This window comes from Dermacentor variabilis, chromosome 4, assembly GCF_050947875.1.
Source record: "Dermacentor variabilis isolate Ectoservices chromosome 4, ASM5094787v1, whole genome shotgun sequence".
Lineage (NCBI taxonomy): Eukaryota > Metazoa > Arthropoda > Arachnida > Ixodida > Ixodidae > Dermacentor > Dermacentor variabilis.
In genome coordinates this window covers 212,674,521-212,701,949 of record NC_134571.1, presented here as the reverse complement: position 1 = coordinate 212,701,949, position 27,429 = coordinate 212,674,521, and the positions used below count along the sequence as shown (strand labels likewise).

The following is a 27,429-nucleotide window of genomic DNA, read 5'->3' as shown; positions in this document are numbered from 1 at the left end:
GTAAGTGTATTTTATTATGGTGGTGAAAACACTCATAGGTTGAGGCGAACTTCAAACCCATTCATATCATTTAGCATCTGCTGCTAGGAGCGATGAAAATAACTTCCCGTTTTTCATACCAAAACTTCTCATAGGCCATCAGCTCTTTGTAACTTTGCTGCGTGCCCCTTTGTAAATACTAACCTGTAGTCGGTGCACAAACGCAATCTACGACTGTCAAAAGAACATTTTTGTGCTGCTGTAGCTGCTACCGCTGCCATGTGCACACATTGACAGCAGAAACGTGTGTAATTCCCTGTAATGAAAATACAGCCCCTGTTATTAGACTTCTAAACATGACACGTACTGAAAATCACTTCGCCCACCGCGTTTGAGAGGTTGATGCGATATTTATTTCATTCTACTTTTTGCATAAATGGAGCAAAGGTCAAAGTAAAAGTCGGCAAGCTGTCGTGAAAGATTAGAATCAGGATGATTCCTTTGTTGATGGTAACCTACTTTTCCAAAAGTGGTTGCTCATGAAATCTGCTTTAAAGGGACCGTTCAGAACCATTCTGAAGATGAACAGCGATAGCCCCACTGATGGAATGATTGTGTGTTACATTGAATAAACTAGCGCTATTTTCCTCATTATACGAGAGGGAACAGGATGAACCAACTATATTTATAGAGCTAAGCCTCAGGCAGAATCGTCACAGATAGACAGCGTCCCTAGTCCAGGATGCCGTGGGTCTGAGCCGATAGCTTAGCCCTGCCAACCAGGCGAGGCTGGTTCCCAGGGCTCGCGCTTGTGAGCTGGGCCTCCCACTGCTACAAGTTTGGCCCGTGATGGGTCACATGAATGGGTTGCACCCACCCTCCAGTACTATTTGATAGAGGTTATTTGAAGCAGAGCAGAAGGTGCACCTATAACTGTACCTTGTAGGATAGATGGCGTACAACAGGGTGCCGTGCGGGAATGTGCCTGTCTGTAGTTTCTGGAACATCGACGCCTCTTCTCTGGTCAGCTAGGTCTGTAGAGTTGGGTAGGTGCTCCTACCAAGTCTGCAGTGGCGGAGTATTCCTATATATTTTCGCAATGCCATCGCGAGGGGTGACCGCGGCTCGGGATTGCACCTTCCGTCACTAAATTACCCGGGAGGAACTCGTGCCCTGGGGACAAGCCCATACATATTTCTTGAAAATTTCCTTGTTTCTTCAGAATGTCGAGCGCTTTCTTCGATATGTGGCTTCTTTAGTCGCTTCTGCATGCTGTTTGTAACTTCGTGATAACTGTGGTGTGTTGTTGTCGCTTGCACGTCGCGACCGCCAGGGCTATCGCAGTTTCTTCCGCGGAGTTGACGTCTGCAGTGTTCACAGAGGCTGTTGCTACTTCTTCTTTCTCACATTGATCAGGCTTTATATTTTATGCGTAAGTGTAGATTACCCGTCTGTGAAATCACCAAAGTTCGTTTTAAGCCGAGAGGAAAGCGACCGCCGGAGGAATAAGGCACCTCGAGGTGGAGATGAGAATAGCTGCGCTCGTTCCCTGTCCGTTTGTGCGTCGACGCCACGATGCTCACAGTGCATGTTCACGACGTCTCTTGTGTGCATGTATCGCAGCAGGCGCCTAGAGGGAGAAAGAAACATCTATTCAGGGTTCAGTTATTTCGGTCAGAGCCCCTATGCCTGGGCCCCAATGGCCAGTGCCACGTCATGGGCCTGCTGGATGAGCCCCGGCAGGGTCGAATGTTCGCCGTGGTACAAGACGGCCTCCCACTGCTGATTGGTTGGAGTGGAGATGTTTGGAGGACTGATGCCATTAGCTGAGTGTTGGCGCTCCACCGCGACGTGAAAAGTCGTTGGTGGGGCGGCGCATCCTGGACATATATCGGGATAGGAGGCAGGGGACAAGTAGTAGAGAGTCAGTAGGTTCGGAATGGAACTATGGTCGAATACAACTATAGAAAAAAGGGGCGTTTACTCGTCCGAGGAGGTTGCAGACCTTCGTCCACCAATGGGCGCGCACTTCGGACTGACGTCATGGGCCGGACGGCTGGTGACGCCGCCGTCGGAGAAGATGGCCGCCCGGGCTTCAAACTGGGCCAAGTCGCGTCACCCGTGCGCGCCAACCCGTCGTCCCAGGGCATTCCCAAACTGCTCGTAATTGCCTATCATGCCGGAAATATTACTGGGACCTTACGATGCCCCATTTATGCCGCGTATGTTTATTCTAAGCCGTGATCCGGTGAAGAAACATTGCAGCGAGCATCGCTGACGCTGCGCCACGCTTTGTCTGAAAACAAGATCCCCCCGTGACTGCTGCAAACACACATCCTGCGGTGTTTGTTCTATGTTTTGTTTTTATTTCGCTCCCGAGTGTTCTTACGAGAAAAGTGTGCCAAAGTCTGGTGCCTACTGTCAGCGGCGGCTGTGTTCGTGTACTGTGTCGCTGCGTTTCTTGCCAGACGGGGCGAAGAGATGGAGCAAAACCATTCTCAGGAGAAATGAGAAAAGAGTGCGTGCATGAAACAAACCTACGAGCATCTCAACAGAAAATATTTGCAAAAGAAGCCTCCAACAATTTACAAAAGAAGGCTGCAAGTCACTGCACCTCTCACTTATATTGAAGCAGTTTACCGATCTCACCCACATACCCTCTTGCCGCCCTCTATGCATCGACCCCAGAAATTTTCGCCGCCATCTATGCCGCTGCAGAAAGGCGTCAGGCAGGGAGATACGATCTCGCCAATGCTATTCACAGTGTGTTTACAGGAGGTATTCAGAGACCCGGATTGGGAAGAATTGGGGATAAGGGTTAATAGAGATTACCTTAGTAACTTGCGATTCGCTGATGATATTGCCTTGCTTTGTAACTCAGGGGACCAATTGCAATGCATGCTCACCGACCTGGAGAGGCAAAATAGAAGGGTGCGTCTAAAAATTATTCTGCAGAAAACTAATGTTTAGCAGTCTCGGAAGAGAACAGCAGTTTACGATAGGTAGCCAGGCACCGAAAGTGGTAAGGGAATACATCTACTTAGGACAGGTAGTGACGGCGGATCCGGATCATGAGACGGAAATAATCAGAAGAATAAAAATGGGCTGGGGTGCGTATGGCAGGCATTCTCAGATCATGAACCGTAGGTTGCCCTTAACCCTCAAGAGAAAAGTGTGTAATAGCTGTGTCTTACCAGTACTCACCTACGGGGCAGAAACCTGGAGGCTTACGAAGAGGGTTCTACTCAGATTGAGGACGGCGCAACGAGCTATGGAAAGAAGAATGATAGGTGTAACGTTAAGGGATAAGAAAAAAGCAGATTGGGTGAGGGAACAAACGCGAGTTAATGACATCTTAGTTGAAATCTAGAAAAAGAAATGGGCATGGGCACGACATGTAATGAGGAGGGAATATTCCCGATGGTCATTAAGGGTTGCGAACTAGATTCCAAGAAAAGGGAAGCGTATCAGAGGACGGCAGAAAGCTAGGTGGGCGGATGAGATTATGAAGTTTGCAGGGACAACATGGCCACAATTAGTACATGACCGGGGTAGTTGAAGTATTGGAGAGGTCTTTGCCCTGTGGTGGGCGTAACCAGGCTGGTGATAATGGTGATGCCGCTTCACGACCGACAGAATTTTCCTCCTATGTCACTACCCGACCGACACCATTTTCCGACTCCTCAACTGCTACTTGGACCTTACTGCCACCATTAGGGCACCTTCGATGACCGCCCAATATGTTTTGCTTGTGGTGGTGCTGGTCAAGTGGCGCGCCATTGTCGTCGTTACATGCTTCCTCTTCGGAACATCCGGCGAGCGCAACCTTTCCCCGCTCCGTTTCCTCTTCACCTTCCTTCATTCATTCCTTCCTTCCTTCCTTCCTTCCTTCCTTCCTTCCTTCCTTCCTTCCTTCCTTCCTTCCGACCTCTTCCTTTTCCCCTGACCGCCCAACCGCGTCTACCCACCGCTCACCATCGCCCCGTCGTCACTCGCTTTCTCCGACGCGACACCGTCCCGTGTACACGGTGCAGGGAAACTGATCGCCGCAGTTCCCGATGCACGAACTGCGTCCACGTGGCAATGCCCAACTCCTCGTCCCTCTGCAGCCAACGTAATTGAAGTGTCTGTGGAAGGAATCGCCATCCTGGCACTTGTAGATAAAGGAGCCGCCGTATCCCTAATTTCCGCTGTACACTGCCACACATTACGAATGGTTGGACGTCTCTCTCCGACTTCTCCCTTCAAGCCACGAACGCTCAAAATATTACGCCTCTCGCTGCCTCTACTGCTCCCATCTTCATTCAAATACTGTTGTATACCGTCGAATTCGTCATGCTGCCTTCGTGTTTCCGTTACATTATATTAGACTGGGACTTCCTCGCAAATAATAACGCCGTTATTGACTGTTGTCACACTGAACTCGAACTTTCTGCACTTACCGACCTTGAGACTATCGAAAACCACCCTTCTAGTGCTAAACTGTTTTTGTCCGAAGACAATGCCGTCCCTCCATGCTATTCCCTGCTTGTGCCTGTGTCATGCGCCTTAATTTCTGATGGCACTGTTCTCTTTATGCCCTTTGAGTTCATTCGCCGCAGATGTTCTCCGCTGTCCTTTGCTTTCCTTACACTTAGCAGTGCCGTCGCGAAAATGGTCGTCGACAATCCCACGGCCTGCCCTTTACTTTTGCTTCATGGTAAATGCCTAGGCCTCATTCAACCGGTCGACACCTTTTGCATCTTTGACGCTCCTGCAGTTTCTACTTCTGGGGACTTTGGGGCACTTACTTGGGACCCGCCGGTTGCTTAGTCACTCCTCCAACGCTTTCCCCTGCTCCATCGACGATGGAACGCCATATTCAGAACGAAGCCAGCTTACCGCTCTCGTGCCAAAGTTTCGCGCTTATTTTGACAGCCATGCTTCCGGTTTGGGCCGCACATCGGCCGTTTTTCAAAAGATAGAAACCGGCACTAATGCACCTTTACCACAACGCCCTTACCAAGTATCCGCCCCTGAGCGCCGTGTCATTGACCACCAGGTTGCTGACATGCTCAAGAGTGGCGTTGTGCGGCCTGCCAACAGTATCTGGGCACCAGCGGTCGTCCTCGTTAAGAAAAAGGATGGCTCTATACGATTCTGCGTCGACTACCGACGTCTGAACAAGATAACGCGGAAGGACCTTTACCCATTATTGCACGTCGGCGACGCCCTCAACCGCTTGCAGGGAGCGGAGTTCTTTTCTTCATTGGATTTGCGTTGCGGATACTGCCAAGTCCGTTTGGTACCATCTGATCGACATATAACAGCATTTGTAACACCTGAAGGATTATATGAATTCATCGTAATGTGTTCCGGCCTGTGTAACGCTCCAGACACTTTGGTGAGAATGATGGATAATATTTTAGGCGGCCTCAAATGGAAGACATGTCTATGATACCTGGATGGCGTAGTTGTCTTTCCCGCTGATTTCCGAACACATCTCTGCCATGTCGAGCACGTTCTGAAACGCTTTACTGACGCTGGAATTCAACTAAACTTAAAGAAATATCATTTCGCCGCCCGAAAGCTCACTATTCTTGGCCTTGTTGAATCGCGAGAAGGCGTCCTTGCGGATCCAGCCATGCTCCGCGCTGTCACCAACATGGCACAACCAAAGAAATTAAAGGAGCTTCAATGTTTCCTTGGTTTATGCTCGTATTTCCGTCGTTTCATTCGAGATTTTGCTTCCATAAGTGCACCGCTGACAGCCCTTCTAACGTTCATGGCGTTAACAACGCAAAACGTAGACGAGACACGATACGAGAACACGACACCACTCGTCGCGTGTCTCGTCTACATATTGCACTGTTAAAACCAGGATGGAAAACCGACAAACCCAAGCGGCTATTCTAGCCCTTCTAAGTGGCGACAAGAACTTTCCGCTCGGACGCACGCCCGTGATGACGCCTTCACGAAATTACGCTACCTGCTAACCTCGCCACATATCCTGCGCCACTTCGATTCTGCATCCCCCAAAGAGGTCCACACTGATGCCAGCGGCGCCGGGCTCGGCGCCGTACTCGCGCAACCAAAAGCGGGGTTTCATGAATATGCCGTTGCCAATGTGAGCCGAGCTCTAACGAAGGCCGAGGCTAAGTACTCTGTTACAGAGAAAGAATGCTTAGCCATAATTTGGGCCGTTGAAAAATTCCGTCCATATTTGTATGGTAACTCATTTCATGTCGCCACTGGTCATCACGCCCTTTGTTGGCTCAAAGGGCCGACTTTTTTTTTTATTGCTACAGCGTGCCGACTGGCATAAAGAAATATTTAAACGTGTAGATACACACCGGATTCTGGGAGGAAGTCCAGCAATGCCCTGTGGTGGGGCCCCAAGATCCAACTGTCTACATCGGGCGGCCGACCGGGAGGTGGTCCACATTGAAGCAGGTGTTTCTGGCGGAGGCCATGTAGAGAAGGGCAAGTCCAGAGGAGGTGCCCAGTGTCTACCTCGCAGGCAGGAGCGGGACAGATGGGACAGGAATCGCTGATGGAGGCACTGTACTGCGCCGACCACGACCAGGTTACCGCAGGGGTGAGCGCGACACGGAGGCGTCACCTTCGTAACAAGACCTCTTCCCAGCGCGCTAGGCCGCCAGGGAGGTCGGTGCCACACGGTGGGAGAAGTGCTCGCGTGGCGCGCCGAAGGTGTTCTTTTTCTGTGAGGAGCCTTGTCTCCGGAGAGGTGGGGGCCAATTGAAGTGGACGAGAAGCTTTGTTATGGCTTGCTGCATCCACTAAGGCTTGTGTGGGATGTGCGTTGCGACGTATCCATTGTACACGTACTGTAACGGGTAATTTCTCCACTGTGTCCTGAATCTCCTGTGCCAAAACGTCGGAATTCAGAACACGCCGCAGACGACAGATGGCAGCTGAGGAATCGGTGAAGATATCAATGTGTCTATTAGACGGCGGAAGCAGTGGACAGAGGATGGATATTGCGTCTCGGATTGCCTAGAGCTCCACCTGTGTCGACGGCCAGGCAGGGGAGCAAGCATACGAGCAGGTTAATATTTCTGACAATATTTTGCGGACAAGTGATAGCCGTGGTGACGTGATCATCGCTCACACTAGCGTAGACATACGCTACATGCCTCTACGAAGAGCTTGCACTCGTAGTTGATGAGCTATTTGCTATTATACATGACTATCTAAGGTGGCCAATGGATCGTGTGTGTATGCGAGTCAGAGGCCGATTGTCCGTAACTTGCTGATAAAGCCATGGTGGTCGTGTCGAGCAGGAATTGCAGGGTATCACTTGCAGGGTATCAGGGTAGCCTGACATATACTTGTCCAAAGCTGCGGCTTCAGGGATATTATGGCACTTTGCGGAACGAGCTTGGGGACGCTGGTGGACCAGTTCGTCTGGCGTATTTAATTGCGCTTCGGCCTGGAGTGCCCGAATGGGCGTAATTTGTGGGAGGCCCGTAATAACCTGCATTGCTGCTCGATTGATAGATTCCAAGCGGTCCCACTCTGCTCGTGTCATGTGATGAAACTAGGCTTGGTATATCAATCTTGGCTGTAGCACAGCACATATGAGGAGGCGGGCGATGGTGGTTGTGGCACCACCTGACTTTTGAGAAATATTACAGATGAGTTGAAGCAATTGGAATGTCTTCTGACGTGCTGTGCGAATCCAGGGGACGGCGGAGCCGGAATCGTACAGGTCCAGGCCGAGGACTCGGAGTGAGTTGACAACTGGAATTCTGCTTCCTTACAAGAGAAGGACGATAGGGGTGGTGTTAAACGCACGGCGTCGGCGCGCATTGGCGACCGGAAGCAGAGCCGTCTTTTGAGGCTACAACGTGAGTCCCAGAAAAGAACACCAATGATCTGTAATTGTAAGAGCGAGCTGCAAACTTGTAGCTTGAATTTGGAGAGACGGGTGGACGGTCCAGATTGCGATGTCATCCGCATAAATGAGTGCGTGCAGGTCAGCAATGTCGCCCAATCGCCATGCCAATGGTAGGAGGCTAATGTTGAAAAGTATGGGGGCCACCACTGACCCTTGCGGTACACCGCGATGTGGCCGAAAGGATCCCACATTCTCCTTGTTGATGCGGATGGCGAATTCACGCGATGTATGAAAGGTGGGAATAAACTTGCATATGTGGGCGGGCAAGCGAATCCAGCGTAGCACTTCAGCGAGGGCAGCGTGGCTAACGTGGTCGTATGCCTTGTGCACATCCATGCCGACCACCGACCTCACTCCGGTTGATCGGCCACCAATCAAAACCATAGAGGACAAGTGACCTAGGCCGTCTTCTGCACCAAAGGGGGGGGAAGCCAATCTGCGACGGATGATACCAGCGATGTGCGTCTAGCCACCACTGGAGACGGTTAGCCACCATGCGTTCCACAATTTCCATTACCTACACATAACAGAAATTGGTCGAAGATTTCAAATGTTGTCCTGAGGTTTACCGGGCTTTGCGATGGCGGTTATAGCTGCTTGCAGCCAGTGCTCCAGTACTTCTCCTGCAGCCATGCAGCGTTTAACGAGCTGAGAACATCTTTCAAGGTGGCTCCTTGTAGGTTTTTGAACGCCTCATAGGTCACGCCGTCAGGACCCAGGGCAGTTTCCAATTTGGCTTTGTCTATTGCAGCGAGAAATTCAGCTGACGTGAACGAAGACTGCTACTCCAGCAATAGCGTGAGCTGATGGGAGTGCCCCTGCACTCGGCGGAAGCGTAAATGCGGCGGACACCACAGGTGGCTGCGTATCATAACAGGGAAATAATGTCTGCGCTATGTCAAATGAAAAGACGTCTGCCGTTTTGCCAAACGCGAGGCACGCGCTGGAATCCGCGTCAGGAGAGCGTCCACCAACTTCCATTGCTCTGAACGTTCTCCAAATTGAGGCGGCGCTGGGCCCTTAAGCTACAGGAGTAGGACATCCGCGTTCTCTACCGTTTCGGCCGCGAACACATGGACGCGGACGCCCTTTCTCTCTCACCAGTCATCGCTGACTGCGCATGCCTATCCGCCCTTGAGTCCGCACTTACATCTCATGCACTGCGCAACATGCTGTCGGAGTAGCGCAAGGCTCCCTAGATCAGTGCTCCCATCAGCATTCTTTCTGATCCATCCACCTCTTCGCCATCCCGCGATCTTCGCCACCAGGCTACCCCCTTCTGCATTCGCGACAGCCTTCTATATCGTCGTAATTACCTCACTGACTGTCGCAAGTGGTTTCTTGTGATACTCCACAATCTCCGTGACCTTACCTGCGATGCTTTCCACGCAGAGCCTCAGTGCGCGCATGCCGGCCGCACTGAGGGTCTCATCCAATTTTATTAGCGGGGCATGTATAACTACGTCCGAAAGTTCATTCGCTCCTGTGCTCAGTGCCAACGCCGAAAATTACCTCCCGCACCCGTCTACCCGTCACAACCCCTTCCCTGCCGTAGTCGGCCCTTTCCTCGTGTTGGTATAGACATATACGGATCGCTACCCTCCACTCCAGCTGGTAACTGCTGGATTATAGTTGGAGTCGATCACTTGCCCTGCTATGCTGAAACAGCCGCTCTACCGACTGCCACTGCCAGTGACTTGCATCGTTTCTGTTACGACATTTTGCTCTTCGCCATGGTACCCCTCTGGAACTTCTGAGCGATAGAGGCCGCGCCTTTCTTTCCGATGCTTTGAAGGCACTACTCCACGAATGCGGAATCGTCCACCGCACCAGTACGGCGTACCATCCGCAAACTAACGGCATGATCGAGCGCTTCAACCGTACTCTTGGCGATATGCTGTCGATGTACGTCACCTCTGATCATTCAATCTGGGGTCAAGTTCCCTCTTTTGTGACGTATGCGTATAATACTGCGGCCCAAGCAACTACTGGATTTTCCCCTTACTTTCTCCTATACGGACGAGAACCTTCTACTACGGTGGATACCATTCTTTCATATGCACCTGACGCGTCCAAAAGTACTCCGCTATCTGAAGCTGCTCGTCAAGCCGATGAATACCGCCAGCTTGCCCGCTCTTTTTCTACCGAGGACCAGTGGCAGCAGCAATCCCGGGAGCCTGCCAACCGTTCTGCACCAACTTTTCCTCCTGGCTCTCTCCTATGACTTCAAGTATCCACTGCCACACCCGGCCTATCCGCAAAACTTGTTGCAAAATACGTAGGACCCTCCCAAACGTCCTCCGTAAATTACCCCAAAGAGCCCCTCACACTATCGACGGACCTGCGCCATCGCGGCCATGAACTTGTTCACTTCTTTCGCATTCCGTACTACGTCCCAATAGTGGTTTCTTCGCCTTAAGCCACCAGGATGGCGCCTTTCTTCTGCGGAGGGCGATTATAACAAAGAAGAGTAGCCTGCCTGCGCCCGGGAGCATGGCATTTCATCTGGAAGTGTTTACGTCATCATTCACAGGCCCTTAGCTTACTGGAAGGTTTCATGGCGGTGGGTACTTAAGCAGTTGGGTGAGTTGATGAAAGGCAAGTGAATGATTGCTTCACTGAATCATCTGGAACTGTATGCCAAGGAGGGTTAACGTCTCCAGTAATGCATTGTCACTGTGGGTGAAACGCGGATGCTGCATTTCACGTCGTACTCCAAGCACCTCAGCATTGTGTGGAAACATTCAGGTTCACGTGTGACATAAAAAAATGTCATTCAGTGCTACCTGCTGGGAAAATGATGTTAACGGTCTTCTGCGATCGCCGAGGACCGAACCTATTGGATTTCATGCCAGAAGGTGCAGCCATGAATGACGAAAGGTAAGTTACACTGTCATATCTACTGGCTGCCATGAGGCGAAAATGCCAAGGGATTCTTGATGTGCACAACGCGGTTATCTTCCACAACAATGCGAGGCCACATGTAGCAATCAGAACCGCCGACAAGCTCTTGTCATTTCATTGGAAGAATCTGGACCGCCGACTGTACAGTCCGGACTTGGGCCCTAGTCATTTCCCCGTATTCGGTCCGCTGGAGAAATTCTAGGCAATTTCGCGTGCAACGATGTAGCCAGGTCAGCAGTACGAGGATGGTTACAGAGGCAGCCAGACGACTTTTATCACAGGGCATCCCAAATTTAATCCTGCGATAGCACAAATGTCTGAACCGGTGTGGGGACTGTGGAGAAATAGTGTAAGGTACGTAGAATATTACGATTGTTCGTAATTACCAGTATGTACCTCATTTTGTCTACTAAAACGTAAGGACAATAACTTTCTGTTTCGCCTTTGCAAGCTTCAAAATATAGACAATTTATGGCTTGAGCCATAGCAGATAAGTTTCGCTACGAAAAAGTGATACGATAAGATGTATACAAGGAATACTACCTGCACAGATCTCTCGAAGTAAAGCGCTCAGTGGCACATGCTGTAGAACTGCTGCTATAGCCGCGAAGGCGAGGCTATGCTACACCTAACCCTGTAAAATTACGTATTTCTAAGATGTTAGGTTAACTAAATAGTTAAGAACTAAAATACGCATGCTGAATTGGAATACTGTCACATAGGAGTTACGGTGAAAATGGTGATGATGTGTGATGTTGAATGGCGCAAGGACTGTTATGGCGAAAGAGCGCCGTGACATATGATCATAAGTCTTTGTTTTCTTTAAGAAATGATCAAATGAGTTGCAAATGGTAGTTGTAATGTAGCTGCAAAGAGGCCTAAAATATGGCGCTGTGAACTGCATAAAATGTATAAGGGCCAAACTAATGTCAATGGTACATGACGTGAGCGATGAGCGCAAATGTATTCCTACGAAGAAGCGATATAATAAAATCTGCACAAGCACTGCAGGTTCCAAGTCTCTCGAAGTTGAAGGCTAAGAGGCACGTGCTTTAAAAGTTTCCACTTCGGCTACAGCCTCTAATGCGAGACTACGATACACAGGACCTGGCAAATTATTTTTAATCTGTTAACTTCACCTCAAAATCTAAATTTGTTTTAGGCTAGAGAGAGGTAACGTACTAAGAATTAATTATGGATGGAATGGATTAGGTTGAAGACACGCAAAAAAAATTTTCCGCGCAGTTTCGATTGCCCTGCACTGGATGAGGACGTGGAGAAGTGTGAGCCTGGCACATCACCTTCGACATGAGAGAGGATGACTTCCAGTCTAGGTAAGAGTGGGTGCCAAAGTTATGATCTATTCTTAATCGACAGAGAAACACTTCCTTGTATCAGGGTTATTCAGATGTAATTCAGGACTTGTCAAAGTGGAAAAAATATAAACAGTTTAGGAATAAATAGAACGAAGATAAGGCGAAAAATGACTACTACCGTCTTATATTTAACAATGATTGTATGCACAGAAGTCACAAAGTATGAAAAAAATAAACAAAACACTAAATCGGAAGTCAGTTGATACACGAACAGATACGTTGAACATTGATGGCACTTTTGTAGGCGGTACAGAACTTGCGAACCATTTTAACAATTTCTTCGTTAAAGTAGGCTGCGTAGATCTTGATCTTCAAGATACAATGCATGCAGCTTCATTATAAGAAACTTTATTTCTAAAGCCTACTAGCATCCCTGAGTTGATTGCAACATTTTCTTCTTTGAAAAATAGCCACAGTGGAGACGTAGATGGTTTAGAAATTAGGACGATTAGGTACCTCATAGACTTACTTGCACCAGCAGTAATGCACATCTTTAATATCTCCCTGTCAGCCGGAGTTTTGCCGCGTAATATGCAGGTAGCGAGAGTAATAGTTATTCTCAAAGGAGGTGACAAAAATAATATTGGCAATGATCGACCAGTATCTATAATTTCTGTGCTATCAAAGGGACTCGAAAAAATTATTAACTTTCGCATTGATAATTTTTCACAAGACCATAACCTGCTAACCGACTGTCAGCACGGGTTTAAGAAAAAGCGGTCTACGGAAACTGCTTTAAGTATAGAGAAGGAGGTTATTCTAGAGAACATTGAAAAACAATTCTGACTTTAGTGTTATACGTAGTCTTCAGCAAAGCCTTTGGCAGAGCGAACTATAAATTGCTGCTGATAAAGCTGGAAAAATACGGCTTCCGAGGAATAACACTTGAACTTATCCTATCCTATTTAGAAAGACGACATAAGTTTGTCGACATTAATGAGAACAGATCGCAGATAGAACCTTTCACAGTGGGTGTGCTCCAAGGTAGCATCCATGGCCCGATACTTTTCCTGTATTACAATAATGATATTGCACAAGTAGGCAATATGTGTAAATTCGTCGCGTATGCAAATGATTGCTGTTTTCTTTACAGATAAAGATTTAAAAGAAATAACACCTATAGCAAGTTCCGTTTGTTATGGGCTTCTAGCATGGTCTAAGGCAAACGGCCTCTTCCTCAATGATACCAAAACAAAATGCGTTATTTTTCATGCTCCGGGAAGTTCTACTACATAGTCAGATAATACTGTTTTGGGTCCATATAAAATTAACATTACGTCATCCACAAAAACCATAGGCGTAATATTCACAGCGCAGATGTCCTGGATTGAACACGTTAATTATGTCTGCTGAAAGGTACTAAAAGTTGTTGGTGCGTTAAATCGGAATCGAAGTGCATTACCTTTTAAAGTTAAGAGTCTCATTTAAAATGCCCTTTTCCATTCATACCCCAGTTACTGTTCACTTATATCGGGTAACGCTACAGCGCGAGATATTCTCGCGTGGTGGTGACTTTGAAGAACACAGTAGCAAATACTGTGAAAAACAAACTAACTTTTATTGGGCGAACCTGTGCCCACAAAAACAAGCTACACTAATAGCACAACGATAGCGGCGAACACGGTCGGCGATCGTCGAAAATCTGATCATCGGGTCAAGCGCGTCGGCTTTTATACAGCAGTCGTCGAATGTTCCAGACTAATCATTCGGACCCGCGTGCCTTCCACAAAGTTCTACACCATTCGCGTCGCGCGATGAAATCAGATAACACAAGGTTCGGCGACAACAGACTGCCGGGTAGAAACATCGATAACTTTCCAGAAACTTCGGATACATGCAGGCGCGTCCCGCGCTGTGCGATAACATTTGTTACGCGGCGAAACGGGGTCGCCCGATAAAGATAAGTACACGTGTCAATACCCCCACTTAAAAAGCATCGACCCGATGCTGCAAACAAACGAAAGTAATAAACAAAAGCACTTGTAGCACAGAAAACAACAAAGAAATAAGGAAGTTCGTCAGCGTCCGTAAAAGGGTTTAAGGCGCACCACGTGGACCACTTCAGATGGTGCGCGGCGCCGCTGTGAATGCGAAATGCCGTCTGGCACGACCTCATAGTCCAATGCGCCAATACGTCGGATGACCTTGTAGAGTCCGAAATAGCGTCGCAGTAGTTTCTCACTGAGTCCTCGTCGGCATATCGGGGTCCATACCCAAACACGGTCGCCGGGCTGGTACTCGACGAAGCGTCGTCGGAGGTTGTAGTGTCGGCTGTCGGTCCTCTGCTGGTTCTTGATCCGCAGGCGGGCGAGCTGTCGGGCTTCTTCGGCGCGCTGGAGGTAGGTAGCGACGCCAAGGTTCTCCTCGTCAGTGACGTCAGTGACGTCAATGGTGTCGAGCGTCGTCGTCGGGTTCCTGCCGTAGACCAGCTTGAACGGCGTGATCTGTGTTGTTTCTTGCACCGCCGTGTTGTAAGCGAATGTTACGTACGGCAGGACGGCATCCCAGGTCTTGTGTTCGACATCGACGTACATCGCTAGCATGTCGGAGAGGGTCTTATTCAGCCGCTCCGTAAGACCATTCGTCTGCGGGTGGTAGGCCGTTGTCCTCCTGTGCCTTGTCTGACTGTATTTCAGAATGGCTTGGGTGAGCTCCGCTGTAAAGGCCGTTCCTCTGTCGGTGATGAGGACTTCTGGGCGCCATGTCGCAGCAAGATGTTTTCGACAAAGAATTTAGCCACTTCGGCTGCGATAGCTTTCGGCAGTGCTTTTGTTTCAACGAAGCGGGTGAGGTAGTCCGTCTCAACGACGATCCACTTATTTCCGGTTATTGACGTCGGAAAGGGTCCCAGCAAGTCCATCCCTATCTGCTGGAATGGTTGGCAAAAAGGCTCGATTGGCTGTAGTAATCCGGCTGGCCTTGTCGGCGGTGTCTTGCGTCGCTGGCAGTCTCGGCATATTCTGACATAACGGGCGACGTCGGCGGTCAGGCGCGGCCAATAATACTTTTCTTGTATCCTAGATAGTGTCCGGGAAAATCCGAGGTGTCCAGCGGTCGGATCATCATGAAGGGCGTGCAATACTTCTGGACGAAGTCCTGACGGGACAACAAGAAGGTAGTTGGCGCGGACTGGTGAGAAGTTCTTCTTCACGAGTAGATTGTTTTGAAGCGTGAAGGAAGATAATCCGCGCTTAAATCCCCTGGGGACAACGTCGGTGTGCCCTTCCAAATATTCGACGAAGCCTTTTAGGCCCGGGTTTGCCCGTTGCTGTTCAGTGAAGTCTGCCGCGCTTATCATTCCAAGGAAGGTGTCGTCATTCTTGTCATCTTGCGGCGGCGGGTCAATGTGTGCGCGTGATAGGCAATCGGCATCGGAGTGTTTTCGTCCGAACTTGTAGGTTACAGTGATGTCGTATTCTTGTAGTCTGAGGCTCCACCGCGCCAGTCGTCCTCAAGGATCCTTTATATTCGCTAGCCAACACAACGCGTGATGGTCACTGACGACTTTGAATGGCCTGCCATAAAGATAAGGGCGAAATTTAGCTGTAGCCCAAACGGTGGAGAGGTATTCGTTTTCGGTCGTAGAATAGTTGCCTTCCGCTTTTGACAGCGACCGGCTACCGTAAGCTATCACCTGTTCGACTCCGTTTCTTCTCTGGACTAGAACGGCACCGAGGCCTAGGCTACTGGCGTCAGTATGGATTTCTGTATCGGCGTACTCGTCGAAGTACGCAAGTACCGGCGGCGACTGCATGCGTCGTTTGAGTTCGTCAAATGCGTCGGTCTGTGGCGTTTCCTACTTGAACACAACATCACATTTAGTTAGATGTGTCAAAGGCTCGGCGATGAGTGAAAAGTCCTTGACAAAGCGCCGGTAGTAGGCACACATGCCAAGGAATCTATGCACTGCCTTCTTGTTGATGGGTTGCGGGAACTGTGCGATGGCAGCTGTCTTTTGCGTGTCTGGACGGACACCAGATTTGCTGATTACGTGGCCTAGGAACAGAAGCTCACCGTAAGCGAAGCGGCATTTTTCCGGCTTCAGAGTAAGCCCTGGCGACTTGATGGCCTTTACTACTGTCGCAAGCCGCCTGAGGTGATCCGCGAAATTTCCAGCGAAGCCGACGACGTCATCCAAATAAACGAGACAGGTCTGCCATTTCAATCCTGCTAACATTGTGTCCATGACGCGCTGGAACGTTGCAGCCGCCGAGCACAGTCCGAATGGCATAACCTTGAACTCGTAGAGGCCGTCTGGGGTGACGAAGGCCGTCTTTTCGCGATCTCTTTCGTCGACTTCTATTTACCAATAGCCAGACTTGACGTCCTTCGACGAGGAGTATTTAGCGTTGCAGAGCCGATCCAATGCGTCGTCTATTCGTGGGAGGGGGTATACGTCCTTCGTGATCTTGTTCAGACGACGATAATCGACGCAGAAACGTAGGGTTCCGTCCTTTTCCTTTACCAGGACAACAGGGGATGCCCAGGGGCTTTTCGACGGCTAGATGATGTCGTTGCGCAGCATTTCGTCCACCTGTTCTCTTATAGCTACACGCTCTCGCGGCGAAACTCGGTAAGGGCTTTGGCGGAGTGGTCGAGCGCACTCCTCGGTGATTATGCGATGCTTGGCGACTGGTGTTTGTCGAATCCTCGATGACGTCGAAAAACAGCCTTTGTATCGTCGGAGCAGACTTCTGAGCTGCTGTTGCTTAATCGCGGGGAGACTTGGATTAATGCCGTCGTCTCATTCGGGAACCATCGTCGTCGGGGTAGATGCGGCGGAATCCGAGAGGACAAACGCATCAGCGGTTTCCAGAATTTGCTGTATGTACGCGATCGTCGTGCCCTTGTTGATGTGCTTGAACTCTTGGCTGAAGTTTATCAGCAACACTTCAGTTTTCCCTCCATGCAGTCGAGCGATCCCTCTTGCGACGCAAATTTCACGGTCTAGCAGTAGACGTTGGTCGCCTTCAATGACGCCTTCTACGTCAGCGGGTGTTTCGGTGCCGACCGAAATAACAATGCTCGAGCGAGGCGGGATGCTCACTTGATCTTCGAGAACACTCAAGGCGTGGTGACTACGAAAGCTCTCCGGCGGTATCGCTTGTTCTTCCGACAGGGTTATCGATTTTGACTTCAGGTCTATGATTGCGCCGTGTTGGTTCAGGAAGTCCATGCCGAGAATGGCGCCTCGTGAACACTGTTGGAGGATAACGAAGGTGGCAGGGTAAGTCCGGTCATGAACGGTAATTCTTGCCGTGCAGATTCCAGTCGGCGTAATGAGGTGTCCTCCAGTGGTCCGAATTTGGGGGCCCTCCCATGCAGTCTTAACCTTCTTCAACTGGGCGGCGATGTGTCCACTCATTACGGAGTAATCGGCCCCTGTGTCGACGAAGGCAGTGACTGCGTGGCCGTCGAGAAGTACGTCGAGGTCGGTGGTTCTTTCTCTGGCGTTGCAGTTGGGTCTTGGCATCGGATCACGGCTCCGTCGTGTTGAACTGACGCGGGAATGTCGCGTCGTCAAGCCGTCTTTCGTCGGTGTAGTCATGACTGACTTCGTCGGGACGGCGGCGTGTCGTCATTAGGTCGTCGAGATGGTTTCTTCGTCGTCTTCGTCGGCGGCGGAGCTTCTTCGTCAGTTTGACGAACAGCAACCGCACATCCATCAGTTGCTCCTTTTAGTTTTCCGGATATGGGCTCGCTGACCCGCCCCGGTTAGGGCCAGTGTATCGTCGGCGCTGCGGCGACAGCTAGCGGCCGGGTGACGGCGAACGGGACGGTCGTCGAGGGCTCCACTGAGTAGCGGCGAGGTAGTCGGCGATATCGCGAGGGCGTTCACCTTGCTGTGGGCGTGGAGTGTTGATGGCGAAACCTCGCAGTCCCATCTGCCGGTATGAGCATCGGCGATACACATGGCCAGCTTCTCCGCAATGATAGCAGAGCGGGCGGTGGTCGGGGGCTCGCCAAATGTCCGTCTTCCTCGCGTAGGTGCGCTGAGCGACGGGTGGGCGTGCTGGCGGCGGCGGCGGGCGACGAAATTGCGTCGTTGCAGGGCCCTGGCGTGGTCGCGGAGGGGGACCTTGACGGCGTGCGACGGCGGCGTATGTCTTCGCTTCTGGCTGGGGCTGCGGTAATTGTGGTTGCAGCTCGGGAACTCCACGCGATCGGTGCACCTCTTCTTTCATGATGTCGGCGATGGAAGCCACTTGGGGCTGCGACGAAGGCAGGACCTTGCGCAGTTCTTCGCGCCCAATGGCCCTGATGGTCTCCTGAAGGTCACCGGAATCCAGTCCTTGGATGGCGTACTGTGGCGTGAGCCCGGGGCGGTTATATTGCGGGGTGCGCATCTCCAGAGTTTTCTCGATCGTCGATGCCTCTGCAGAAAACTCAGCTACGGTGTTCGGCGGGTTGCGAATAATTCCTGCAAAAAGTTCTTTCTTGACGCCCCGCATCAGGAAGCGGACTTTTTTCTCCTCTGACATTTCCGGGTTGGCGTGCCGGAAAAGACAGGCCATCTCCTCCGTGAAGATCGCGATCGTCTCGTTTGGCAGCTGCACTCTGGTTTCTAGTAGTGTTTGGGCTCGCTCTTTTCGCACGACGCTTGTAACGGTTTGCAAGAAGCCGCTTCGGAACAGGTCCCACATCGTTAAGGTGGCTTCTCAATTCTCGAACCAGGTTTTGGGGGCGTCTTCCAGTGCGAAATAGACATGCCGCAGCTTTTCGTCGCTGTCCCAACTGTTAAACGTAGCGACCCTCTCATACGTCTCGAGCCAGGTTTCCGGGTCCTCGAATATTGATCCGCGGAACGTTGGAGGTTCCCTGGGCTGCTGCAGCACGATGGGTGACGCTGGGGCTGCCATTGGGGTTGCCTTAGCCACAATATTCTTGGTCTTCTCAGGTAGAAGTCCGTGCTCCGGGTGCAGCTGTTGCAGGCGGCGGCTTGCTCGATGCTCCGGGATTACGTTGGTGTTCTCTTTGCGGTCCGGACTTGGATCACGGCTTGTCGGGGGCGTCTGGTACATGAACGAAAAGCACCTCCACCAGATGTCACGTGGTGGTGACTTTGAAGAACACAGTAGCAAATACTGTGAAAGACAAACTAACGTTTATTGGGCGAACCTGCGCCCAGAAAAACAGGCTACACTTATAGCACAACGATAGTGGCGAACACGGTCGGCGATCGTCGAAAATCTGATGATCGGGTGAAGCGCGTCGGCTTTTATAGAGCAGTCGTCGAATGTTCCAGACTAATCGTTCGGACCCGCGTGCCTTCCACAAAGCTCTACACCATTCGCGTCACGCGATGAAATCAGATAACACAAGGTTCGGCTACAACAGACAGCCGGGTAGAAGCATCGATAACTTTCCAGAAACTTCGGATACATGCAGGCGCGTCACGCGCTGTGCGATTACATTTGCTAAGCGGCGAAACGTGGTCGCCCGATAAAGATAAGTACACGTGTCAATATTCAAATGCTGGAAATGCTTCAAAAGAAAACGATTCGGGCGATAGCGAACGTTTCTTCTTTCGCGCTTATGCAAGTGCTTTTCCAAAAAAAAAAACAGAATAATCAGAGCTAGTGACCCCATATATATATTCAAAACATTACTAAGCTATAGAAATGCTATGCTGGGAAAACTCGATTCATTCCTAACCCTGTACGTTACAACAAAATAGAATTGCTTATTCATATCGTCACAAGGCACCATGGCGGAACCCTTTCTCACGTACTAATTATGACTGCCAACGCTTTAAACATACACTACCTTCCCCACATAACTATTTCAACCAACAAAATGTTGATGTGTGATCTCTAGACAAAACTAAAATAGTGTATTTGTTCTTATGGATGTGTATTGTTAACCCCTCTAACAGTTCCGCAAAACTTATCATGTACTCTCGTTGTTTTCATGCGTTCACACTTGCAACTATGATTCCTAGAATCCAAGTTTCCGCTGCAGTGATTGTGCCCGGACCACGTGGAAGGGTTTGCATTGTAAACTGGATGCTGGAAAGGTCGTCTTCGCTTTTGTAAAATTCGAGCATGTGATGACGCCCTGGACTACGTTGCCGAGGTGTCTGTCGCGAAAGCAGCAGCCTATACGCAAATTTTCTCTTTTATATGTTTTTTAACATAAATGCACATATATATTTCCAAGTATGTAAAATAATTTCTAAAAAAGGAACGTTTCTTAAGGTAACTTGTGTTTATTGTACACTTCTGTGAAATTTGTTATAGTAATGTATGTATGTGCGTGTATGTACATATATATATACATATATATATATATATATATATATATATATATATATATATATATATATATATATATATATATATATATATATATATTGCTTTTGAAATCTTATTATCGATGCTATTGAGTCTGTGTTAAATTATAATATGCAAGGTAACAGAATGTATTTGTATACTGGGGGTTATTTCACACAACTGTATTATAACTTGTTTCTATGTAATAACATGAACGGGTCTATATGTATTTGTGTTTAAAAATACTGTTATACTCGCACTTTATGCGTGATTGTATTGCTACACCAGGCGCTACCGTGCCTGTCTGGGAGACGGGAGCTTTGTCAAGCCGAAGAAATTTCGGCTTTTTTTCCGGGTTTCCCTTTTTCACCTTGTAGCCAGTGGTGAAAATAAAAATCACGACGATGATCATGATGAATTGTCCGGATTCCCGACTATCTTAATGTTGCTGCCAAGGCGTCATCAAATGATGCCGTAAGTGTGGTTTATAGTCTGTAGTTGTATTGGTTGTGTCTATGTCGGTGTCGTTAAAAACTACTGAGGTAGCGTTCTCGTCTGCGGCTACATTGCCTTTTATGCCCCTATGGCCAGGCCCCCGATAGAGGATGATGACTTGTTTATCCATATAAGCACAGCAAAGCAATGCATATAGTTCGTTCAATAGAGTGTTTTTATGTTTTCTTGAAGTCATTATGGCTCGGGCTACCTGGCGCTTCCACAGGATGTGCGTGACAGGAGCTTCAACAGGTTTATAGAATTGAGGCACTTGGCTTTGAGATACTTCAAATGGCATATAAATGTCAGTTTACTCTCTAAGACTCTCTAAGAATTTATGTTCACAGCTCACTGACAGTTTTTCCAAACGAGCGTCTACAGCGGGGTCTGGCAGTACAGTTCGTTTGTTGGAGAAGAGGACGCACGTACGTTTTCCGGGTTTAACTTGAAATCATTTTCTTCCGGCCACGTAGTGAGCTTTTTTATGCCAAGCTCTACTTGTCACTCGCAGATAGTGAGATTACAGAATTTGGACCCATTTTGATGTCATCCAAATATACGGAATAAAATATTGTACTTGGCATTACAGTCTCCAGCCCCCCCTCTCCTGTTCATTTTGACCGTAAATAAAGTACAGATCAGCACACCACTTTGTGCTACACCAGTCGAATGCGTAAAAGGACGAGACAGAACGTTACCGACTCTAACACTGAGCGTGCGATGGGACAAGTAGCTTTGGACAGGAATCGAGAAAGTGATTAATTCTCGTACTGAGAAATTTACTAGAAAATATAACCTTTAACGGACTATCAATTTGGTTTAAGGAAGGGACGTTGCACTGAGACAGCACTTCTAGCTCAGAAGGAAGAAATATTAAACAATTTGGGAATAAGTTAATGACATTGGGTATACTCTCAGACTTTAGCAAAGCCTTCGATCGAGTGAAGCATCCAATATTGTTGGATAAGTTAGAGCAATATGTGTTTCGTCGCACAGCACTACAACTTACTAAATCTTACTTGAGTGCGCGCCATCAATACGTTGAACTAAATAAGCATAAATGTCACCTACGGTGTATTGAAGTTGGAGTTCCACAGGGTAGCATACTGGGACGAATTATCTTTCTTTTCTATAATAATGATATAAAAACATATGAGGATTGTAGATATGTTATGCCGATGATTGCTCGGTACTCGTTAAGGGAAAGAACATTGATGTGAGACAAAAGGGAAGTGCGTTCTGTCACAACTTGCAGATTTGGTGCCAGAACAATAGGCTCACTCTTAATGAGTCAAAAACTAAGTGTGTGTTGTTTCTCACCCCAGACACCTTAGAAAACATAGACGACCATATTGCTCTCGGGCCACTCAAAATTAAAATAGAAAAGTTTGTTAAAATTCTAGGTGTCATTTTCTAAGAAACCATGTCTTAGAATGAACATGTGAGAACTTTATTAAGCCAGAGCCGTCACAATTTTTCAGTCAGCATTAAAAAGATGTTATATTTCTCCCTCTTTAACTCTCACTTACAATACTGCATGCTAATATAGGGAAACACGACAGCATCGAACTTGCAGAAACTCTTCCTTATTCAGAAAAAAGCACTTAGATCAATAGAAAATTCCTGGTTCTTAGAACACACAGAACCACTCTTTCACAAACATAAAATTCTAAAATTCCACAATATATACAAATACAAATTATTAAGAACCTATAAAAACTCCACATTAGGTAGGGCGGAACTATTCTAAGAATTATCAAATCTCAGGAAAAGTACAATTTCCTACTCTTTCCGATATCAACCGCCATACTACTTTCCCTTCTCTCGCACCTATTATGGGTAAGAAAAACTAGAGTACACTCTAGCAACTACACTAAGTGAGCTAGACCGGAAAAATGAGGACGTTCTGGCCCTTACTAATAAAAAACCTTATTTGACTTGTTTGTTTGACTCTATTAAGACTGCTTATGCTTCTAATTGTTCATTGAAATATTTAAGCTGTGTAATTGTTCTTGTAATTGCCATTTGTGATAGAAGTGTGTGATCGTTTGTTTATTTGCTGATGGTTACATAACTAAATCCTTATACCAAATTGTCGTGTCACTGCTGCTGTACAGGTGGCCAGAGCTTAGTCAAGATGCACAGACGCAACTTTTTTCTCTGGCCCCCTATTTTCGCAGTAACAATGTGCTGTCTGCAGCGAAAATAAAACTTGATTAAATTAACTAAGCTGCTTCACACTCCCACTTCAGACAGATCATGGAAGATTTAAGAGCACGAGGTCGTGTTGTACGCCTTGTGCATATCTAGAAATACTGCCAAGAAGAACTGTTCGCGGAGAAACGCATCACCGATATTTGTCTCCATGCGGAAAATGTTATCTATGGTCGTTCTACCTTCCCTGAAAGCGCACTCTAAGCGCACTGTTGCTTTAGAAAAATGGGTGAGGTACCGGCTAATCACTTTCTGAAGGAGTTTGCACAGACAACTTGTCAGGGCAATAGGCCTATAAATACTGGGTGAGGAAGGGTCCTTGCCCTCTTGAGAATAGGAATGAGAATTGCTTCTTTCCAGGTGGATGGAATGGAGTTAAATAGTAACACTAGTGTTAAGCGGGTTCCAGGGGGCAGGTAATTATTCATTTCATATAGTATTCTCTTTCTATCTGGGGCAGACTTGTTACAACAATTGAGTGAAACCTGAACATTTCAGCCATACTAGAGGTAAATCGACGATTGTATATTTCATTGGAAGTACCTTTACGTCCCAGACGCTGACGCTCGGCTTCTCACTGGTGTCTTAGAAATGTATGTGTGTAATGGGATGTACGTGAAATGTGCTCGAAGGGCGCTCCTAGACAATCAACCTCGTCCTGAAGAGTGTCCGCTTGTGTATTTACTAATTAACGGAAGAGGATGAGTTTGAGGACCTCTTAATTTGTCTACCCTGTCCCAGGCTGTTCTTTCGCCTATAACAGAAATAATGACGGAACTTTCCCTTTTGGCACGGCAGCGCGTTCATCTACCTTCAGTTTCAGTTTCAGTTTATTATTCTTGAACTACAACGAATTGGTAAGAGACAGTATAGAGACGGGGGTTCCAAAGCCAAAGAATGCAACGGGGCCCTCGGTTAATAATAACAGTGTAGATATGTGTTAAAGAGGAGCAAGCTAACTAAAAGAAACTAACACAATCGCGAAGATACAACATAGAAAATAAAATTAACGACAAGGAATTGTGTCTATACAGTCCTATAGTGCATAAAAAAACTGTCAATACTTACAAATGGCAAATGTAATGTAATGAATGACGTAAACCTATTTACACGTATAAAACAACTTAAGGGCATGAATAAATGTATGAAAGGATGAAGATTTAATGCTGACGCGTAAAACACTCCACAGTTTCATGGCAGCGAAAGGTGATATTTTTCCATAGGATGAAGCATACGTAGTAGAAGATTGGAGTTACGTGCAAACCTGCTATTATTTTTATTGATGAGGTGCCTGGAATCAATGAACTGATGTGAAAGCTGTTTAGTAAGTAATTTATAAAACATAATTATGCGATGATAGTTGAACAAGCTCGTCACAACAAGGGTGTTATTTTCATGAAATAGTAGATTAGCACTCATGAAAAACCCACTGTTAGTGATAATGCGTATTGCTTGGTTTTGTAAGTGCTGAATAGACCACAATCGACAGTTATATATATTTCCCCAGGAAACAATGCCTGAGGAAACCTGACTTGCAGCTTGAAACTAATAAATTTTCTGTAGTCGGATAGATACGGAGGTGGTTGCATGCCACGTTTTGCTTCTTTCGTGCCTGTCTGCAATCATCATTCTACCATACACCTCATCGTTTCCATGAAGTACCATTTGTTTGAGAGATGCATATTTCTTATCGGCCGATAATAAAAGCTGTAAAATAGTGTACTGCATCATCTATACTAAAAGCATCCAAAGAAATCTTGTGTTAAATTAGTTGATTCATCAAACTGCTTCCAGTCAGCGGCTCCTAGTTTCTATTGAGACACATGGGTGAAACGTCATGTTTATCTACCAGCTTGAGTAATATAGGAAAATGATCACTCCCTAGTGGATTTTTGATTGCCTCCCACATCAGCCCAGGAATGAATAAAGTGGAGCAAATGGACAGGTCAATAGGTACGAATTATGCGTGAAGTTTAAATGTGCAAGTTCTTAAATAAAATGCATGCACGAGAGCTTACAAGAAAATTTTCGACAATTCGCACTCTACTGTGGCACGGGCGTCACCCAAGAGACTGTTGTGGGCATTGAAATCAATTACGATCATGTAGGATTCAGGAACATGATTGACTAGGCAATAAAAATCTGTTTTTTAGCTGTTGATTAGGTTGCAAGTACAACGAGCAAATTGTAACCAACTTGTTAAATAAGATTGCTTCTGCGGCGCCTGCCTAAAGATGCGTCCGAAGCTCATGTAAGCGACACTCTGGACTCTTATTAGCTATCAACCGGACGAGGCATTAGCATCGTCACGATCTTTCAGAAAGTAGTACATAGTCGTAGATAGTTTGTATCTGTAGGCTTCAAGTGTGTCTCTCGAATACACAGCACCTTTGAATTGCAGCTATGGAGGAGTTCTCTGAAATTGCCAAGCTTATAGAGAAGTCCGAGTTGCGTTCGAGAAGCAAAATTTAGGTCACGGGGCCTTTTATAAGTACCATGACACGAAGTTTGTCACTTTTGGAACGGTCGATAGAATCGCGCCTCTCCTTATGCACTGGATGCGGCGTCACGACCAGTGTTACGTCCAACGCATCTTGCGAGGCGCTGGACACGCGCTCTTGCGATCGCTGCTTATGACGAGAGGGATTCGTGTGGATGGACGATACGGTTGAGTCGACCAGTTGCAACTTCGATGGCCCCTTCTTCCCGGATGACAGAGCAGCGATGGCTGCACTCGCCAAGGGGAAAGATTGCGTCACTGCCGGCTCACTCTGTGTGGACCGGACAGTCGTCGGGGACCGTAGTGGCACTGCCCCTGACGCGCCACTTCGGCAAAGCCGACTTTAGGCAGGTAGGGCACCCGCCAGCGTGCTTTCTTAAATGACATGTTTCATTTACTTTTAATATGACAATTTCTTTTTCTTTTTTCCATGATGGGCATGACCGCGAATACGCGGGGTCCTCCCCTTCACAGTTCACACAGTGGATATTGTTTTCCGACGATTCAAAGGAGCGCTCATGAGTACGGCATTTTGTACAAGTTTGGCTGCTTTAGCAGCTCTGTGACCTGTGACAATATTGCTGACATTTGAAACATCTCACAGTGCTTGGGACATATGGTCTGACCCGGATCTTCATATACCCTGCCTCAATGCTCTCATGGAGCACAGTGAAACAAAAGCTAAATAGTAGGTGCCTTGTTTTAATCTCTGTTCCGTGACGGCTAAGTAGAATTCTCTTAACATTGATTACGTTTTAATCGCTCCAGCCTTCAACTAGATCAACTTGTGTGAGCTACATGAGGTCATCATCGGAAACTACACCATGGGTGGTGTTCATCGTTCAGTGTAGGGTCACTGTCACTGGGGCATCTCCAAATGAAACTAGGTTATGCATTTTCTCGTATGGCATTTTGTTGCAGGTTTACAAAAGGAGCTCATGGCTTGCCATCTTTGGTGCTTTAAAGCATGGTCCAAGTGCCTGCGTTAGGGATTTTGATACGACAAAAAGTGAGACTGTTCGCGCTTTTCTTTCCTTCTTTTTCAGAGTGGATCACATGAAATCGCCGGAAGGTTTATTTTTGACTGCCAAAAGAATTCGTAGAATTCATCGGTGTGCCCCCTGTTCAGGGAGCAATACCGTAGTGGGGGCAGGCAACTAGCCATAAGTGGGTGTATTTCTCGGCACTAACGTCAGCCACCCATCATGGAGACCTATAGGGGAACGCTGCACGACCTGTAAAATAGAACCTGCAAGCGCCAACTGCAGCTTACCGATACAACCAAGTATTACATAACCTATGTTGGCCATTCACACAAAGTTGGCCAATCCTGCCTCGAAGATCGGAAGTTTTAAAGAAATGAGCAGCAGACAGGAAAGATGGAAAGTGTGAGACGAAGATTGTCGAGGAGGATAGGAAAAGGCAACTACCGATTTCCCCCACGTGTGCTTGTCCGGGGTGCCGTATACGTGAAGCAAAGGCCTAAAGGGCAACTCCGGCGTTTTTAAGCCATCTTAGGATATTGTTATTTTTAAATTGCATTGACCGTGCTTTGACCGGTAAGGTGGTTCATTTTTTTAGAAATTCATTATTAATTTGAAATAACCGATAAGCGAGATACCGAAAACGCAACAGGCAGCTTGCGTCGTGTGACATTACGATGGGTCAATGACATGAGATCCTACACTCTCATAATGTAAACACACAGAACGCGTGCTTAACACGCAGTACGCATGGCGCTAACGCTAAAGAAGCGATGCGGCTTATGTATCCTGATGACACAGGGAG

At 47.8% G+C, this 27,429-nt stretch overlaps 1 protein-coding gene across 1 annotated transcript in view; it reads right to left on the bottom strand.

Annotated features, from left to right (window-relative positions):
- The window catches only part of LOC142578515 (transient receptor potential cation channel subfamily M member-like 2), a 442,858-nt gene that overhangs the window by 401,970 nt on the left and 13,459 nt on the right, over positions 1 to 27,429 (bottom strand). The window lies entirely within an intron of this gene.